At 47.7% G+C, this 15,007-nt stretch overlaps 1 protein-coding gene across 4 annotated transcripts in view; it reads right to left on the bottom strand.

Annotated features, from left to right (window-relative positions):
• LOC125447316 (cold shock domain-containing protein C2-like) overlaps nt 1–14,957 on the bottom strand; it is a 64,786-nt gene extending 49,829 nt beyond the window's left edge. Inside the window, exon 1 of one of the 4 annotated variants that reach the window (XM_048521641.2) lies at nt 13,154–14,957. The gene's annotated coding sequence lies outside the window, so the exon portion shown is untranslated. Of the gene's footprint in view, nt 1–286; nt 478–5,350; nt 7,212–13,153 lie in introns of those variants that run through there. The other 3 variants (XM_059640843.1, XM_048521640.2, XM_059640844.1) reach the window with 3 other exon arrangements.
• Between the last annotated feature and the right edge of the window lie 50 nt (nt 14,958–15,007).

Here is a 15,007-nt window from a genome sequence, read left to right as displayed (position 1 = left end):
GGCGCAGGGGCGGCGGGGAGAGGGGGAGTTTGTATTGGTGGTGTTATACATTCATCTTTGACACACAATCATGGAATTTGGTTCAAACACCATTTCTGATAAAATTGGGAAACAGAATTTGGATTCAGAGACTAGATTGATCCCCAACAGTACCGCAAGCCCATGAGCCTCTTTCTCACATCTTTCACCCTCCTCTATTATCAGAGGTAGCTGGCACTCTCTAGGTATGGATTGTAAATCTCTGACAGTAAAATCTGCAAAAAAAGCCCACCTAGAAATAGCTCACCTGCTCTTCTTCCAAGAAAAGTCTGAAGTCCCGTGAGCAGACATTTTTCTTTCATGGGCATTGTTGGAGGGTTGGCATTTGTTACGCAGATTGGATCTCTCAGAGCCTACATGAGGCAATGGCCTAGTGGTATTATTGCTGGACTGTTAACCCAGAGTCGCAGATAATGTTCTGGGGACCTGGGTTCAAATCCTGCCACGCCAGATGGTGGAATTTGAATTCAGTAAAATATCTGGAGTTAAGAGTCTAATGACAACCAAAAATCCATTGTTAATTGTTGGGAAAAACCCATATGATTCACAAAGGGAAGGAAACTGCCATCCTTACCGGTCTCGTCTAAAAGTGACTCCAGGCCCACAGCAATGTGGTTGACTCATAAATGCCCTCTGGGATTAGGGCAATAAATGCTGGCCTGGTCAGCGATGCCCTCATTCTGTGAATGAATAAAAAAAATGTTCCCGTGGACCTGAAGTCACATGTGAACCAAACTGGGTAAGGCCCAAAGGACATTAATGGACCAGATGGTTACAATGCCAACATTAGACTGATTTGTAACAAAAAAATTTAGGAGACTTTAGTTAACCATCTGCCTCAGTGTGATTTGAACCCATGGCCCCAATTTAACTAATTGGTGACCAATGTTAATATCACTACACCACCATTTTACTCTGGCCTAAGGAGGGATAGGAAAGACAGGTGGGGAAGTAGTGTTTTGAAAATTATCTTATACCTTTGGTAGCCATGGGGAGAATCATCTTTCAATCTATAATCAATGTTGAGGGTTAGAGACTGCAAAAGATCATTCTTTTTATTCATTCTCAGGATGAAGGCATTAGAGGCTTGGCCAGCATTTACTGCCCGTTCTCAGTTATTAAGAGTCAACCACATTGCTGTGGGTCTGGAGTCACACGTAGGCCAGACCAAGTGAGGATGGTGTGGGGAAGAACAAGGATGTTGCGGGAGAGCGAGGGTGTTTGGGACATAACAAAAAGAAAGTTAATGGAGAATGAAGACATGAGTGAATCAGATGGGTTTTTCCCAACAACCGACATGGTCATCTTTGAGTTCTTAATTCCAGATTTGTTTTCTACTGAGTTTAAATTCCACCAACTGCCATGTCAAGATTTGAACCCAGGTCCCCAGAATTTTGGGTAGGTCTCTGGATTAACGGTCCAGTGATAACACCACTGGGCCCTGGTCTCTCCTTCTTTAAGATGAGGAGGAATTCCTGCTCTCAGTGGGAGGTGAATGTTTGGAATTCTCTAACCCAGAGGGCTGAAAAACGTCAGACAATGAGGACATTCGAGATGGAGTTCAATGAGGCTAAAGACATCAAGGTAGATGGACATAATCTGGGAAAATAGCATTGAGCTAAATGATCAGCCATTACTCAATGAATGGTGTAGCAGGCTTGAAGGGTTGAATGGTCTACTCTAGTCCTGAGGGAGGATGTTGAAGAGAAATGGGCATAGAGTGAGGGAGGAAGCATGGGGGAGAGTGAGGGAGTCGCAGGAGGACAGAGAAGGGGTGGTTGGCAGAGAGTGAGCAAGAGTAGGAGACTGTGAGGGGGAAGAACAGGGATGTTGGGGGAAAGTGAGGTTGCTTGGGGAATAGCAAAAAGGACGCTAATGGAGAGTGAAGGAGGGTGGGGAAAGCGTGAGGGATGGTGGGACAACAAAGGGAAGATTAGGAAGAATGAGGGTTTGGGGGAAGAGGCATATGAAAGATGCATGAAACGGAGTATTGCAGATAGAACAGAGGTAGGGAGGAGAGGGAAAACCAGAGGGGGCAAGGTGGGTGGAGTGGAGAAGTGGCAGCTAAGGAGGTGGAGGAAAGGATAGAAAGAGGAAGAGATTGAGTGTGAAATTCATTGAGATAAACAGAATCAGTGAGAGCTCTACAAACGTAACAGCAGAAGGCACTATCACAATGCAGCCAGGCGAATGCATCATGAATGAGTCACTATCGTTTGGAACGATGTGTTTGCAGTGCTTTATGGGGTAGCACAAAAAGTTGGAACAGGAGAAAGGCAATTAGCTGCTTGAGCTGAGATGTCACTGTCCAATGACATTCAGACTCTGACACTTAAAAACATCTGGGAAAAAAATACAGAAATCTCTAGAATGGGAGTATCACAAGAGAATAAATAAGGTGTCTTTCTTTACAACATAGTGATGGAATGGAGGTAGCTACCCACTCATGAAAGGCCCTAGTGGCCAGACATTAGTATTACATCGTGATAGTTTACATAGAAAAATTGAATGGTGAATGTTGTTACAAAATGCAACCAAACAAAAGTAGGAGGTAAGATCTGCCAAAAAGAAATACATGCTTTCTTCACCATCTTTAATAATAATATAATAATTTAGTACTAGACTTGCAACATAAATATTCATAAGATTTCTATTTGGCATCAAAAGTAACTCAAGAAAATGCAGGAAACAAATTTCTATCTCTGTTGCTCACAATTAAAACACATTTATTGTTAGCCAGTTCACCAACAAATTACTTTGTCATTGAAGAAATATTTGTTCCTAATTGGCCATTGATGGGCAAACTGCATCTTTTTGTAATGAGTGATGTCACTTTGAGATAATGGACAGTAAATTTGGTAACTGATGATTAAATATTTAAATGATTGATCGCTTCATTCTCATTGCAATAGTGTCGCTGACAGCCTCTCACCTCACTCTCACTGTCCCTCCATACTCTTCCCTCCCCTGCTCTGGCATCCCTCATTCTCCATCCTCCCACATTCCTCTCACTCCTTCATTCTCACTCTGCTCCCCACACTCTACCCACCATCGCTCTCCCTCATCCTATCCCTCCCACCTCGCTCATCCTCCCTGCCTCCTGTTCTCCTCTTCCTCCATCCTTTCACACTCTCCCCTCATTTTGTCCCACTCGTGCATCCATCTCCCTCAAATCCCAATCCCCCCCTCCATCTCTCTCACTCCCCCCCTCCCCCCTTCCTATCTTTCTCCATCTTCATCTCCCCCTCCATCCCTCTCGCGCTCTCACCCCTCCCTCTCTACTATCTGCTCCCTCCCTCTCTCCTCCCCTCTCACTTCCCCCTCTCCCTCCCTCCTCCGTCCGCCCCTCCCATTTTCCCTCCTTCTCTCCTCCTTCCCCTCCCTCCCTCTTCCTTCTTTCCTCCACCACCTCCCTCCTCCCCTCCCCCTCCCTTTCTCTTCCTCCACCTCCCTCCTGCTCTCCTCACCTCCCACCTCCATCTCTCCTCCCCTCCCTGTCTCCTCCTCTACCTCCACTCTCCACCTCCCCTCCCCCTCTCCTCCCTCCCTCCGGTACCCCCTCTCCTCCCCTACCCCCTCTCTCCTCTCCTACTCCCTCTCTCCTCTCTCCCTCCCTTCTCTCTCCCTCTCTCCTCCCCCTCCACCCTGGCTCTCTCCTTCACCCCTTTTCCCCCTCCCTCTCTCCTCCCCATCTTCTGCCCCTCCATCTCTCCTCCCCATCTCTCTTCCCCCTCCCTGCACCCCTCCCTCTTTTCCTCCCCATCTATCCTTCCCCCCTCCCACTCTCCCTTTCCTTCCCCTCTTCTACCCCCCTACCCTGTCTCCACCCACCTCTCTCTGTCCTCATCTTTATCCGCCCCCTCCCCTTGGTCTACCCCTATTCCTTTGTGAGCTCTGTCTATCCTTCATCACTCTCCCCCCAACCCAGTCCCATCCCTCTCTCCCCCCACCCCAGTCCCATCCCTCTCTCCCCCCCAGTCCCATCCCTCTCTCCCCCCACCCCAGTCCCATCCCTCTCTCTCCCCCCCAGTCCCATCCCTCTCTCCCCACCCAGTCCCATCCCTCTCTCCCCCCCAGTCCCATCCCTCTCTCCCCCCACCCCAGTCCCATCCTTCTCTCCCCCACCCCAGTCCCATCCCTCTCTCCCCCACCCCAGTCCCATCCCTCTCTCCCCCACCCCAGTCCCATCCTTCTCTCTCCCCCCCAGTCCCATCCCTCTCTTCCCCCCGTCCCATCCCACTCTCCCCCCCCAGTCCCATCCCTCTCTCCCCCCACCCCAGTCCCATCCCTCTCCCCCCCAGTCCCATCCTTCTCTCCCCCCCAGTCCCATCCCTCTCTCCCCCCACCCCAGTCCCATCCCTCTCCCCCCCAGTCCCATCCTTCTCTCCCCCCCAGTCCCATCCCTCTCTCCCCCCACCCCAGTCCCATCCCTCTCCCCCCCAGTCCCATCCCTCTCTCCCCCCACCCCAGTCCCATACCTCTCTCCCCACCCCAGTCCCATCCCTCTCTTCCCCCCCAGGCCCATCCCTCTCCCCCCCCCCAGTCTAATCTCCCCCTCCCCCTCTCTCTGCACCTCCACCCACTCTACCCGCTTGTGTCCCAATCCCCTCTGATCCTGGGGATGTGGGGGGGGGGGGGGGGAAGGGGAAATGTGTGTTTGTGTTCTGTGGAAGGGGGAAGAGGGTCTGAAAGCATCTCCTTGTCCTGAAAAGATGGATGTTCTCCCCCGAGGGCTGGGGGAGTTCACCCGACTGTGAGCAAACAGAAAGGAATTGCATTGCTCTAGCGCCGGTCTCGACCCTCCGGCCACCCCAAAGCCCCTCGCCGCTGCCAGGGTGCTCTGTAGAGGTTGCGGGGGAGACCACGGGCCGATGCGTGTGCACGGTGTGATCCCACGGCGCAACGAGAGGCCGAAGAGCGGCGGGCAGTCCCTCGGTCTAAAACATCTCCGCCCCGTGGAGAGTGGGGTGTCCCGGCCGGGAGTTACAGCGCGGTGGGGGGGGGGGTGCATGTGGGCACAACAGATCCATCTTCCACCTAACACCGGGGGAAGGAGGGGGGGTGCACAGTACAAAGAACTGAGGCTGTAACAAGCACAGACACAGGGTTGGGGGCGGGGGGGGGGGGTGTTCACTGCTGCATTTCAGAACATTGTCCTTAAAGAAAGACACACACCAGGAAAAGATGAACCTATTTCAGAGGGAATTTGATATCGCAGCATCCCTTTGAGAGGGAGGGACAAGCAAACACAGGAGATAAACTGCAATTGCATTTCAGCCCTTGTTTTAATCTCCAGAAATAAACAGCTTACCTTGTCAAACAGAAATCTCACAGACTGTCCCCTGATCTCCTTTAGGTGGAAGGCTGTATTGTTCCGCAGTCGTGGGGCTGTTAAACGTTCATTCTCTCTCTCTCTATCTGTCTGGGAATTGACAGCTCATGACCCCGCCTTTCTTGGTGAAGTTAAAACACACTGTCAATCATATGCTGGAAGGACAGAATATGGGGAGCAGATTCCAGACACCAGACAGCCTGACTCCACTACTGCTCACTATCAGTGAGGGAAGGAGGATTCAGCTCTATCCACCTCCCTTTTGTAGCAACAAGAGCAGGCCAGTCGGCCCCTCATCGCTGCTCTGATTTTTAACCTCAACTCTACCCTCCCCGATAATCTTTCGCCCTCTTGGCAATCAAGAACTGTCCTACCTCTGCCTCAGAAATGTTTAAAGATTCCGCTGCCATCCCCACACCACGCGCCAACCCCTTCCCCTCCTCTCAGCCTGTGAGGGTAGGGCAATTCACCTGTGTCATTCGGCTAAGTGAGGTATCATAGCTGAGCCCTATGCAGTCTTCACCAAGGAGTGGGCAAGGGGTTGAATGAGGTAGTGGGGGTGGGGCTACAGGGGAGAGGGGCTAGAATTACTGAAATTGAACTTCGAGCGAGAACACCTTTCAAATTCAGGCCCTCTGTCAATTCGGGCGTTTTGGGACAGTTGTAAAAATCCCTTTCCACATCATCTATCACATAATTCTCCGGGTAAACAAGCTACACATTTTAAGTGTATCTGGATTTTTACAATCACAAAGCAAGCTCACAATCCCAGCAGATAGCCCAGTGTAAAGCGGGGACTAAAGGGGACACAGAAACAGTGCAGGTTAAAAATTTGCACTCACTGTGATGACTGCCCCATATGTGGTACATTTGTTGACACCTTCTGGGCAACGTGTCAGAGAGACGTCCCACGTGAGCCAGATAGCGCAAGGAGGCCATCAGCAGGGCATTAGCATGTGTTCTTCCTGCCATCCTCGTTTGCAGGGCCAGGCCATAGATTTCAATTCAATTCAGCATGAGCAAACACAAGGGGGGCATTTGGCCCATCAGCAGTGTGCTAGCACCTGTATCTCCCACCATTCTCATTTCTGGGGATTGAGTTGATTTGATTTATTTGATTGAAGCTTTGTTGTCACTTGTACAGGAGTACAGTGAAAAGTGTACAGTGTCACCACATGTGGTGGTATCTTAGGTACAGAACCTTAGGTATAAGCGGTAACATAGAGAAACAACATCAACTGTAAAGCATTACCATAGTCCTTCCCAGTAGTAAGTGGAAAAATGTGGAATAAAGGTGAAAATTCAACAGCCTTTCTTACATGCATTCCCTGCAAGGGCTTGGTCTCCTGTGCACTGGCCTGTTTTCCAGGAAACCTCGGGCTTCCAGCTCATTACGCTGCAAATGCCAGGGGATCAATCCTTTGGGCTCACTCTAACTATGTGGGGCTCAGGCCCCTGCACCAGACCACCAGCCAACACCGCCCCAGGATCAATGGCCACTGCCATGCTCCCTGTGATACCATCGCCGCTCCCGCTGCTTCTCTGTCTCTTTCCAGAACTCCAAAGATGACAGGGAGAGAGAAGAAGGGTGTGCCATAGAATTGCTGTTGGATATTGTCCACAGCAGCGGTTTCATGGCACCCCCCCCCCCAGAACAGGTTGACCACAACCATTCAGGTGTATGGGAACAATTTACAGGCTGACAGTGAACCTGATTGGATAGGTCAGCAAGTCCTGGTGGGGGACTCGAACCTGCAGCTTCTGGTTCAGAAATAGGGACATTACCCACTGCACAATGAGCTCACCCTGTACAGGTGTATGCCAAAACTAACGCCCTATCCACATTCAGGACCATGTCCATTTGTCAATGTACGATTATTTAAATAACTAATCTGCGAATCACATGCCCCCTACTGGCAACAGCAAAGCTCCACTGCTCATGCTCCAGCAGCAAAAAAAAATTCACATTTATATAGCGCCTTCTGATTAGGAACAGTCCCAGTGTGTTTCATTCACGTGTTACAAGACAAAATTCGACACCAATGGAGAGACATAAGATTTTGAGGAGTCTTGACAGAGAGGGAGCTCTGAAGATGTTTCCAGTTGCCAGGAGAAATCTAAAACCTGTAACACAGTGTCACAACTAGGTTTCTCCATTTATGCTGGAGATGAGGAGGAATACGAGGAGGCAATGGTCAAGTGGTATTATCGCTGGACTGCCAGCCCAGAGACCCAGAAAATGTTCTGGGGACCTGGGTTCAAATCCCACTACGGCAGAAGGCAGAATTTGAATTCACTGAAAATATCTAGAATTAAGAATCTAATGATGACTGTGAATCCATTGTCGATTGTCCGAAAAACCCATCTGGTTCACTAATGTTCTTTAGGGAAGGAAACTGTCATCCTTACCTGTCTGGCCTACATGTGACTGCAGACCTGCAGTAATGTGGTTGACTCAGTTAGGGATGGGTAATAAATGCTGCCTGGCCAACGATGCCCTCATCTCGTAAAAGAAAAAAAATAAAATTGTTCTTTGAGGCAGTAATTGGTCTCTGGAATTTGCTTCCCTTGACAGCAGTGGAGGCCAGGTCTGTGAAAATATTTGAGGCTATGTAAGGAAGATTTTAAATTGACGAGGGATTCCAGAGTTAAAGACAGACAGGCAGAAAAGGGGACTTAAGGTCATGATCAGACCAGCCATGAGCTTATTGAATGGTCTACCCTTTACTCATGACCTTATAAAGAGATATGAGTGAAATATCTCGATGAATGCCAGTATCCCATCACAAAGTCACTCTTTATTTACATGTAGTACATGACACTGCCCCAGCTAGTACTGAGCCAGCTCTCAAGTGAGCAGAATCCCTGATACTCCTGTTTCAATCTGTCAGCCAGGGCTCCCTGATTGGCCCATGTTAATAGCCACAGTCAGGGAGCTCATATTCTCTAAGGTCTTCCTGGCTGACCTTGTTACAGTCACTACAATGAGGATCACTGACTGAAAGCTGTACCTGCATTCCAACCTTCTGTCAATTCATGCGCGGCTGTATCCAGATGTGTTCTGTCTCTCCAAGCTCTGCAATCTCTCACCATTTAGACAAAATTCTTATTTTTTCACTCTTCTCACCAAACTGGGCACTTTCACAGTTTCCCACATTATACACATGACAGCACAGGCAGAGCCTGTTACAGCAGGTGCTGAGGAGGACAGTGAGCTGGGAAGGTGCTCACTTCAGTGACCTCTGTTTCCACTGCACCTTCTTCTCAGCCAGCTGAGCCCTCTTCCTCCAATGTCTGAAATAACTGCACAGAGGTCTGTACCCCATCAACAAGTCAACCATTAGATTCATACAGTTGTACAGCATGGAAACAGACCCTTTGGTCCAGTTCATCCATACCAACCAGATATCCTAAATTAATCTAGTCCCATTTGCCAGCATTTGGCCCATGTCCCTCTAAACCCTTCCTATTCATGTACCCATCCAGATGCCTTTTAAATGTTGTAATTGTACCAGCCTCCACCACTTCCTCTGGCAGCTCATTCCATACATGCACCACACTCTGCGTGAAAACTTTGTCCCTTGGGTCCCTTTTACATTTCCCCTCTCACCTTAAACCTACACCCTCTAGTTTTGGATCCCCCCTTACCTTAATGACCTTGATGGTCATGCTATCCACACCCCAAATGATTTTATAAACTTCTATAAGATCACCCCACAGCCTCTGACATTCCAAGACAAACAGCCCCAGCCTATTTAGCCTCTCCCTGTAGCTCAAACCATCCAACCCTGGCAACATCCTTGTAAATATTTTCTGCACCCTTTCAAGTTTCATGCCATCTTTTCTACAGCAGGGAGACCGGAATTGAATGCAGTATTTTTACACATGAATAGTCCTTGAATTTAGTTCTGCCTCTTCAGAGTCAGCTGTCAGAGTTTCAGCATGTCTGACACTCCCCTTTTTAATCTGTCAGCTGGGGCTCCCTGATTGAATCAGATTAACAGCCCCAATTAGGGAACTCCTATTCTATGAAATCCAGCTGGCTGACCTTGTTACAATTACTGGTTCAAACTTTAAAATTTATTTCTATGACTTAAAACTTTACAAAACATTCAATATTCATGTAGTGGAGCAGTTAATAAAACACACAGTATCCTCGCTTTATTAATGGCGGCATAGAGAACTAGAGCAGGGAAGTGATGTTAAACTCACACAAGGGACTTAGCTGGAGTTGTGGGCATCACATTACAGGAAAGATGGGAATGCATTGACAAGTTTGCAGAAGCAGCTTACAAGAACGGTTCCAGGAAAGAGAAACTTTAGTTACAGGGGTTCAATTTATGGAGATGGGGGCTGTTCTCCCTGGAGTGAAGGCAGCTGATGGGAGATTTAATAAAGGTTTTCAAAACCATGAGCAAGATGGATAGAGTAGATAGGGGGAAGACGTTCCTGCTCATGAAAAAAACAAGAATGAGACGGCACATATTTAAAGTAAGCTGCAAATGAAACAAAGGTTGAAAAACCTGTTTTCACACAGCTGATAGCTGGGGTCTGGAATGCATTGCCTGGAAATGTGGTCGCGGTGTGGAGGTGCCGGTGTTGAACTGGGGTGGACAAGGTTAGAAATCATACAACACCAGGTTTTATTGATCGTAAAATCCCTGCAGTGTGGAAACAGACCCTTCAGCCCAACAAGTCCACTCTGACCCTCACAGCATCCCACTCGGACCCATACCCCAAAACCCACTAATCTGCACATCCCTGAACACTACGGGCAATTTATTTGAAAACACAAACTTTCTGAGTGTAGCCCCTTCGTTAGGTGAAGCAAGAAAGAAGCACACAGAACATATAATGTGTAAGTAAAAGATCAAACGATCACTCAACTGACGAGATTGTATTAAACAAAGAACAAAAACAGAATTTGCTGGAGATAGTAGGAACTGCTGATGCTGGAGAATCTGAGATAACAAGGTGTAGAGCTGGATGAACACAGCAGGCCAAGCAGATTCAGAGGAGCAGGAAGGCTGACGTTTTGGGTCTAGACCCTTCTTCAGAAAAATGTCAGCTTTCCTGGTCCTCTGATGTTGCTTGGCCTGCTGTGTTCGTCCAGTTCCGCACCTTTTTGTCTCAGCAGTTGCTGGAAAAGCTCAGCTGGTCTGGCAGCATCTGTGAAGAAAAAGTCAGAGTTAATGTTTTGTGTCTGGTGACCCTTCCACAGACCCTTCCTTCTGTTTTTGTTCCTGACTTACAGCATCTGCAGTTCTTTTGGTTTTTCTGTATGAAACAGACCTCAGATTAAATCTTTAATCAGTTAGAAGGTTTTAACTGATTAATTATGTACACTAAACGTGGTGGAGGCAGGTTCAATTGAGGTATTCAAGAGGAGCAGTGGATGATTATTTGGATCGAGATGGTGTGCAGGGAGATGGGACAAGGTAGAAGATTAGCACTAGACTATAATGCACATTTGAAAAGCAACAATGGACTGAACGCTCTCCCGCATTGTAACAATTCTGTGATCTTGTCTCTCTCTCTCTGTCTAGAATTTTCTCTGAAAGTCCGGTGTCCATCACTTGAATCACTCACAGGATGAAGCAATCAAGCACTGCACAAGGATCTGTGATCAGACTAACTTAGCCAAACAGTACAGTCCTGGTGTACGCTCGTTCTGTCAGCAACACACTCGACTCTAAGTGAATGATATCTGTGTTGAGTCGGCTACTCTCATCAAATGGATGACAGCTCTATACCCAAAAGTATTCGGTCTGGCTGAGGCGTCGCAGCATCCTGAGCTTCTGTGGAAGCAAAAACAAATCAACGTAAAACTGAGTGCAGAATAGGCCATTCAGCCCCTTGAGCCTGCTCTGCCATTCAATAAGATTGTGGCTGATCCGTATCTAACTCCAAATCCACATCCGCTTCTGATAACCTTTCACCGCTATCCACTTCTGCTTTAAAAAGATTCACAGACTCTGCTTCCAGCAACTTTTCAGGAAGAGCTTTCCAAAACCTCATTGCTCTCGAAAACAGACAGGAAATGTCCATATCTCTGTTTTAAATTTTTTTTTAAACAATCACTGTCTTTCCAGTTTCTCTCCTAAAGGGAAACATCCTCACCACCTCTGCCTGGTCAAGCACACCCCCACCTCAGGATTTTTATATCTGTCAATGAAGTCACTTCTTATCCTTCTGCAGCAGAAAGCTCATCCAACCTTCCCTCAAGAAACAACCTTTCCCTTCCCAATTATTAGCCCAGTAAAGCCTTTTATGAACTGCTTGCAATGCTTTTACATTATTCCGTAAATACAGAGAATAGTACTGTACCCCGTACTCGGGATATGGTCTCAACTGTGCCCTATATAACTCAGCCACAATCATCCTACATTTGTATTCAGTTCCCCCCATTCTATTGGCTTTCCTAATTACATGCTGCACCTGCATACTAACCTTCTGCGATTCAGGTATGGGGGTACCCAGATCTGTTCTGTACCTCCAAGCTCTACAATCTCTCAGCATTTAGATAATAATGCTTCTGTTTAAGACCTCTTGCCAAAATGGACAATTTCACATTTTATTACATTTACCCGATCTTTGCCCACTTGCTGAACCTATCTATAACTATCCACAGCATCCTCATGGAATCCCTACAGTGCACAAAGACGCCATTCAGCCATTGAGTCATCACTGACCCTCTAAAAAGCATCCCATTCCCCCACCCATCCTATCCCTGCATTTAGTTCGGTCAATCCACGCTAACCTGCACATCTTTGGACTGTGGGAGGAAACTGGAGCACCCGAAGGAAACCCACGCAGGCACGGGAAGAAAGTGCAAACTCCACACAGACAGTCGCCCGAGGCTGGAATCAAACCCAGGTCCCTGGTGCTGTGAGGCTGCAGTGCTAACCACTGAGCCCCGTGCCACCCATGTTACTCATGTTCTCTTCACAACATACTTTCCCACCTATCTTTATATCATCAGCAAATTGGCAAACACACCATCTGTCCCTTCACCCAAATTTGTAAACGGTTGAGGTATCAGCACCAATCTCTTCGACACAATGCTTGTTACATCTTGTCCAACTGATAAAAGTCCCATTTGTACCCACTCTCTGTTTTCTACCAGCCAGCCAGCCTTCTATCCAAATAAAAACTGAAAGAACTGGAGATGGTGTACATGAGAAATATATGAGAACAGGTTAGGTGGGTTAGCCATGGGAAATGAAGGATTATAGAGATAGAGCGGGATGCTTTTTGGAGGGTCAGTTTCGATTCGTTGAGCTGAATGGTCTGCTTCCACACCATAAGGAATCTATGATTTCAAAAACAGAAGTTGCTGGAAAAGCTCAGCAGGTCTGGCAGCATCTGTGGACAGAAATCAGAGTTAACGTTTCAGGTCCGGTGACCCTTTCTCGAAACTCAGTCTTTCATCCATGTAACCAACTACATCATGAGCTTTTTTATGCGCAATGATTTTTCACGTGACACCTTATTGAATGTTTTCTGGAAATCTAAGTGCAGTATATCCACCTTTTATCCACTGCATGTATCACCTCCTCAAAGAACTCTAATAGATTGGTCAAATATAACTTCCCTTTGACTAAACGAAGATAGTGGACATCGACACTGGGAGACCGGATGCTGGTGGGAAGGGAGCTTGAAGGTGGTGTTCCCATGTATCTGCTGCACTTGTCCTTCTAGATGGAAGTGGTTGTGGGTTTGGAAGGTGCTGTCTGAGGATCTTTGGTGAATTTCTGACATGTATTTGTAGATAGTACTCACTGCTGCTACTAAGCGTTGGTGGAGGAGTGAATGGATTCTTGTGGATCCAAGCAGCTGGCTTTGTCCTGGATGGTATCAAGCTTCTTGAGTGTTGTTGGGGCTGCACTCATCCAGGCAAGTGGGGAGTATTCCATCACACTCTTGACTTGTGCCTTGTAGGTGGTGGACAGGCTTTGGGGAGTCAGGAGATGAGTTACTTGCTGCAGGGTTCCTAGCTTCTGACTTGCTCTAGTAGCTACTGTATTTACAGGGTAAATACAGTTCAGTTTTTTTAGTCACTGGTAACACCAATGAATGTCAAGGGGTGGTGGTTAGATTGCATCTTATTAGAGATGGTCATTGCCTGGCATATGTGTGGCACAAATATTGTTGTCATTTGTGAGTTCAACCCTGCATATTGTCCAGATCTCATTGCATGTAAACATGGGCTGCTTCAGTATCTGAGGAGTCATGAATGGTGTTGAATATTGTGCAATCATCGGCGAACATCCCCACTTCTGACCTAATGATGGAGGGAAGGTCATTGATGAAGCAGCCGAAGATGGTTGGGCCTAGCACACTACCCTGAAGAACTCCTGTAGAAATGTCCTGGAGCTGAGATGAGTGACCTCCAACAACCACAACCATATTTCTATGTGTCAGGTGTGACTCCAACCAGCAGAGGGATTGCATGCCGCTATCCACTGATTCCAGTTCTGCAAGGGCCCCTTAGTGTCACACTTGGTCGAATGTGGTCTTGTTGTCAAGGGCTGTCACTCTCACCTCACCTCCGCATTTCAGCTCTTTTGCCCATGTTTGAACCAAGGCTGTGATGAGGTCAGGAGCTGAGTGGCCCCAGCAGAACCCAAACTGGGCGTCACTGAGCAGGTAATTGCTGAGCAGGTGCTGCTTGATAGTACTGTTGATAACACCTTCCATCACTTTACTGATGATCGAGAGGAGACTGATGGGGCTGTAATTGGCCGGGTTGGATTTTTTCCTGCTTTTTTGTGTACGGGACATACTTGGGGGCAATTTTCCACATTGCTGGGTAGATACCAGTATTGTAACTGTACTGGAACAGCTTGGCTAGGGGAGTGGCAAGTTCTGGAGCACAAGTCTTCAGTACTATAGGTGGAATGATGTATCCTGTGCCTCCAAGCATTCCTTCATATCACGTGGGGGTGAATCAAATTGGCTGAAGACTGCTATCTGTGATGCTGGCAACCACTGGAGGAGGCCGAGATGGATCATCCACTTGGGACTTCTGGCTGAAGATTGCTGCGAATGCTTCAGCCTTATTTTTGCACTGATGTACTGGGTCCTTCCATCATTGAGGATGGGGATATTTGTGGAACCTCCTCCTCCAGTGAGTTGTTTAATTGTCCACCACCATTCACACTGGATGTAGCAGGACTGCAGAGTTAGATCTGATCTAGTAGGAACTGCAGATGCTGGGGAATCTGCGATAACAAGGTGTAGATCTGGATGAACAGGAGGAGCGTCTAGGCTCAAAACATCAGCTTTCCTGCTCCTCTGATGCTGCTTGGCCTGCTGTGTTCATCCAGCTCTACACCTTGGTATCTCAGATCTGATCTGTTGGCTGTGGGATCACGCAGCTCAATCACTTTGGATTTTGGATGTTCAACCCAAAGTAAAACATCACTTTGAGAAAAAAAATGACTGGTTTCCGATACAGTTGCATTCGCTTCAAGTTCTTTGTTGTAAAACCTGTGCGCTCCTGTTCACTCGACAAATGCTGAGCTCCCTCCTTCTCAGGTGTCCAAACATCTTGAAGGGTGTCCGGGGCAGGGCCGTCGCAAACTGCCGTAAAATTCAACGGCAAAAGCTAATGGCGTGACCTCCTGCCGTAAA

This window comes from Stegostoma tigrinum, chromosome 38, assembly GCF_030684315.1.
Source record: "Stegostoma tigrinum isolate sSteTig4 chromosome 38, sSteTig4.hap1, whole genome shotgun sequence".
NCBI lineage: Eukaryota > Metazoa > Chordata > Chondrichthyes > Orectolobiformes > Stegostomatidae > Stegostoma > Stegostoma tigrinum.
The sequence above is the reverse complement of the archived record's forward strand: the minus strand, read 5'-3'. Positions and strand labels throughout refer to the sequence as shown.